Below are 6,000 nucleotides of genomic sequence, written 5' to 3' on the forward strand. Positions count from 1 at the left end.
TCCTGCTACAACTGTGCAGGGTATTGGTGAGGCCACACCTAGAGTACTGCATACAGTTTTGGTCTCCGTATTTAAGAAAGGATATACTTGCTTTGGAGGCTGTTCAGAGAAGGTTCACGAGGTCGATTCCGGAGATGAGGGGGTTGAGTAGGCTGGGCCTGTACTCATTGGAGTTCAGAAGAATGAAAGTTGATCTTATCGAAACATATAAGATAATGAGGGGGCTCAACAAGGTGGACGCAGAGGATATTTCCACTCAATGGAAACGAAAACCAGGGGACATAGTCTCAGAATAAGAGGCTGCCCATTTAAAATTGAGATGAGGAGGAATTTCTTCTCTGAGGGTTGCAAATCTATGGAATTCTCTGCCCCAGAGAGCTGTGGAGGCTGGGGCATTTAATATATTTTAAGGTGGAGATAGACAGATTTTTGAGCGATAAGGGAATAAAGTGTTATGGGGGGCGGACAGGGAAGTGAAGCTAAGTCCATGATCAGATCAGCCATGATCTTATTGAGTGGCGGAGCAGGCTCGAGGGGCCAGGTGGCCTACTCCTGCTCGTATTTCTTATGTTCTTATGTGCACTTTGTGATCAGAGTGCAGAACCCTTGTGCTTTTTTTCACCACCTTTCATTTTGTTTGTTCATAGAAACATAGAAAATAGGTGCAGGAGTAGGCCATTCGGCCCTTCTAGCCTGCACTGCCATTCAATGAGTTCATGGCTGAACATGCAACTTCAGTACCCCATTCCTGCTTTCTCGCCATACCCCTTGATCCCCCTAATAGTAAGGACTTCATCAAACTCCTTTTTGAATATATGTAGTGAATTGGCCTCAACAACTTTCTGGGGTAGAGAATTCCACAGGTTCACCACTCTCTGGGTGAAGAAGTTTCTCCTCATCTCGGTCCTAAATGGCTTACCCCTTATCCTTAGATTGTGACCCCTGGTTCTGGACTTCCCCAACATTGGGAACATTCTTCCTGCATCTAACCTTCTAAACCCATCAGAATTTTAAACGTTTCTATGAGGTCCCCTCTCATTCTTCTGAACTCCAGTGAATACAAGCCCAGTTGATCCATTCTTTCTTGATAGGTCAGTCCCGCCATCCCGGGAATCAGTCTGGTAAACCTTCGCTGCACTCCCTCAATAGCAAGAATGTCCTTCCTCAGGTTAGGAGACGAAAACTGTACACAATACTCCAGGTGTGGCCTCACCAAGGCCCTGTACAACTGTAGTGACACCTCCCTGCCCCTGTGCTCCAATCCCCTCGCTATGAAGGCCAACATGCCATTTGCTTTCTTAACCGCCTGCTGTACCTACATGCCAACCTTCAATGACTGATGTACCATGACACCCAGGTCTCGTTGCACCTCCCCTTTTCCTAATCTGTCACCATTCAGATAATAGTCTGTCTCTCTGTTTTTACCACCAAAGTGGATAACCTCACATTTATCCACATTATACTTCATCTGCCGTGCATTTGCCCACTCACCTAACCTATCCAAGTTGCTCTGCAGCCTCATAGCATCCTCCTCGCAGCTCACACTGCCACCCAACTTAGTGTCATCCGCAAATTTGGAGATACTACATTTAATCCCCTCGTCTAAATCATTAATGTACAGTGTAAACAGCCGGGGCCCCAGCACAGAACCTTGCGGTACCCCACTAGTCACTGCCTGCCATTCTGAAAAGTCCCCATTTACTCCTACTCTTTGCTTCCTGTCTGACAACCAGTTCTCAATCCATGTCAGCACACTACCCCCAATCCCATGTGCTTTAACTTTGCACATTAATCTCTTGTGTGGGACCTTGTCGAAAGCCTTCTGAAAGTCCAAATATACCACATCAACTGGTTCTCCCTTGTCCACTCTACTGGAAATATCCTCAAAAAATTCCAGAAGATTTGTCAAGCATGATTTCCCTTTCACAAATCCATGCTGACTTGGACCTATCATGTCACCTCTTTCCAAATGCGCTGCTATGACATCCTTAATAATTGATTCCATCATTTTACCCACTACCGATGTCAGGCTGACCGGTCTATAATTCCCTGTTTTCTCTCTCCTTTTTTAAAAAGTGGGGTTACATTGGCTACCCTCCACTCGATAGGAACTGATCCAGAGTCAATGGAATGTTGGAAAATGATTGTCAATGCATCTGCTATTTCCAAGGCCAGCTCCTTAAGTACTCTGGGATGCAGTCCATCAGGCCCTGGGGATTTATCGGCCTTCAATCCCATCAATTTCCCCAACACAATTTCCCGACTAATAAGGATTTCCCTCAGTTCCTCCTCCTTACTAGACCCTCTGACCCCTTTTGTATCTGGATGGTTGTTTGTGTCCTCCTTAGTGAATACCGAACCAAAGTACTTGTTCAATTGGTTCCTTTTATTTTCAGTGGCGGCTTTTATAATCAATTGCTTCAGTTGATTTTGAAAGTAATTCATAAATGTAGATATTATTGGTAAGATATGCAACCTGTTTTGTGCATCTTTCTAAGCTGGGACATTAATTATTGTACAAAACCACAAGGCGATCAATTCACCATTTCATATATTTGAACAGCTACGTGACCTCTTGTTGAAATAAATGAGAATTCTTGAAAGGCCTGTGATGCTCCTCAATCTCCCACTCCTCCTCCTCCTCCTCTTGTTACTTCAGAATAGAATTGGAATGTTCTAAATATAATTATACCATTTTAGGTAGTAACTGGAAGAGTCCTGTTTACGTCTTATGCACTTGGTTTATTTTAGTCATGTTGGATGTTTTATAATCAGCCACAAATGGCAGTAACTCATGCAGTATGTTTACATGAAGTGGTTATGTCAACCTGAAACCCTTGAGAGGAATGCAGACTGTGCCATGAAGGCTCAGTAGACTGACTTACACTAGACGCACAAAGAAATCACTTAATTGTTGTCATGTGAGAAACATTTTATTGAAGTGTCAGTCCATTTGGAGTTTTGTCTGCTGAAAACACTGCTCCCAGAGCCATACTCATCAGTAGGAACTAAGGGTCCTGATATTCCTCAGGGGTTCCCACTAGTCTCCCACCATAACTCTGAAGGAAGATCTGCAGGACTCCCGGGAAAATGACACTGAGTCTCTGCCATTTTGAGAGCTTTCCTGGCTGTACTGTAAGGGGAGGAAGTTGCACCTAGACACTGCACAAGCTACCCTCTCATGAACTGTATCCTACCTTTCAGTGTCCTGAAGGAAATGTTGCCATTGTTACTCCCGATACAAACACCAAGAAATGAAATAGAGTATTCATTCATCCTTGCATCACCAATATTCAGCCTTGGCAGGCTGCATTCCACACATGGTAAATCCTGCACAACCCCCTTCCCCAACCCTAGCAGTACAGGAACTCCTGTGTCCCATAGAATATTTGACTATCTCAGTGTGGAAAATAAAGGACAAGGTAATCCCTTTGTCTAGCCAAGGGAATGGCTCAATCAGCAATTGTTTCAATTACCAAATATGCAAAGGGTTCATTTTAAACAGTACACTGCAATGCACAACTTTTGTACTGTATATGCAACACATAGATTTTATAATGTTCCACTTTGCAATCAATGGTTAACTTTTTGAAATACAGTAACTATTGACAGTAAGGTCTCTCAAATAGCAACTGAATTAATGACCAGATAATCTGTTTCTGGTGGGGTAGGTTGTGGGAGGAACCTTTACCAGGAGAACTCCCCATTCTTCTTATGTTTTTCTTATGTTCTTCAGAGTGCAATGGAATCTTTTGAGTATATTCAAGACAGCGATCGATAGGTTTTTGACAATTGAGGGAATCAAGGGATATGAGGGCAGTGCAGGAAAGTAGAGTTGAGGTAGAAGAGCAGCCATGATCTTATTGAGTGGCGGAGCAGGCTTGAGGGGCCAAATGGCGTACTCCTGCTCCTAATTCTTAAGTTCTTATGTTCTTTTCATATCTGCTGAGCAAGTAGACAGAACCTCATAATATCTCATTCAAAAGGCAACAAGGTAGAAAATGGTATGCGTTGCGCTGGTTTTTCAGCAGGGCTCCTCTGCACAATATATTCCCAACGAGTGGGGCAGACGCCAAATACTTCAGCTTCCACTTGGGATTCTTCAGCAGCCCTCACGGCCACTAACTACAGCAACATTTTTTTAAAAACCTTTCTGCAGAGCCAGGAGGAGCAGGAGTGTTCAGTCCTACGATTTCAGTCCTGACGATTGCCCCTCCGCCCTGTTGCCCAATACGACCTCCCCTTCCAGACCTTACCCGAGGACCGCTGCTTACGGTCCATAATGTTTTTTCTCGTGGGGCGAGCTGACTCTGGAGCTGCGACAGGTGTCGTCAGCTTACTCTGAAGATGTAGGTGAGGCCCAGAGCTTCATTTTGGGATGGCCAATTTTGCTAGAGTAGCAAAAATCAGCCCACACTAACTTTTACCCCACCACTTCTGACAACACAGGACTTCCTCAGTACAGCACTGAAGTGTCGGCCTAGATTATGTGCTCAGGTCTGCAGTGGCGCTTGAACGGAGAGGCAAAAGTGCTACAAACTGAAGCATGGAATGTTGCTACCTCAGCAAGATTTCTTTCACTGTTTCATTTCACTCTTATTAAATTAACAACCAGCTTTTCCCATTCTGTTCTCATCCAGCTCACTTCTGGCTTTGTACCAGTTTGATATTACAATAGGAAGTCATAAATCTTGGTGCATATGCTTTTAGTTTGGATTTAATGTCATGTTGGATTTTCAGGAAAATCAGAATCAAACACTTCCTGCATTGTGACAGCTGTTTCACAGTACTATAAATCCAGTGGCTTTTTCTAAGTACCTTCTCTTCCTGGTTGCTCCACATAGCAGTTAAGTTACAGCTCATCATGTTTATTGCCTGACACTCCAGTTTTTTTTAAATTAAGATCTCTTGTGATGTGGTTGATTGTTAGTTGGATATGATGATGTTTTATAAGGACAGGAGCATTCCATGTGTAATGCACAATGTATTAATCTACTGTTAAAGTGCAATCTGGCGTATCTCTTTAGTCACAGGTCTAATTTCTGCAACATCCTGAGCTGAAACAACAATTAATAGCTTTTAGATACATACATAGTCTGAGGTAAGTTGGAAATTATTGACTTTCGCCTTTTTTAATTTGTATTTTTGATAGTGTGGCATCAGTATCCTCTGGCCCCAACATAATTATCAGTCCCAGTCAGGAATGCAAAACTACATTCATCCCAAAGGATACCATTATCAGAATTTTCATTTAATGGTTTAATAGCTTAAACTATATAAATGTCTGAAAATATAAAACCTTTTTTTAAAAAAAAAAAATCCTCCATTTACATCTCACAGTTATTGTTTGTAAATGTTCTTCCTGATATCTGACCGACAACTCTCAAATTCTTTACTTATACGCACTCACAGGTCTCCTGTGGGATTTCAGACAGTAAATCAGATAAACTGCTGTTAATAAGGACATGAGTGTTATACACTACAATGGACAATGCACATTTAAAAATTATATTGTGGATAGATATACGATCAGATCTATTATGGTGTTGCCTACAGTGAGTCAAAAGTTATGCTATTTCAAGAGTGAGTATTGGGGCTTGGAAGAGAGGATTTGGGGAAAAGTTTGTGAGAGATCTGCTCAGAAACAATGAAGTGTTGCTGATTGGTTCCTGGAAAATAAATAGTATTTTCTGACCCAGTACAAGTAGACAAAGAAATAAAAAGAATTTTGCAATGTTACTTCAATAATTTGCTGTATGTGTCTCAAGGGGAGCATCTATTCACCTGTGCACACTGCCCAATCTATTTAGGGTGTAGGTTTTTATAGTAGACACTAAGAAAAATATAGAATAGGATAAACTAATTTGCCAAATATCTCTGCAACAGCACTTAGTGTTACTTTTAAGGCCCTGATATTTGCAGGGAATTGGGGAGAGTTCAGGTTGGGGGAGTGGGCTGCTTTGCATTCAGGAAGCTGGAAGAATGATCGCCGGGGGTGGG

Source organism: Pristiophorus japonicus, chromosome 13, assembly GCF_044704955.1.
Source record: "Pristiophorus japonicus isolate sPriJap1 chromosome 13, sPriJap1.hap1, whole genome shotgun sequence".
Lineage (NCBI taxonomy): Eukaryota > Metazoa > Chordata > Chondrichthyes > Pristiophoridae > Pristiophorus > Pristiophorus japonicus.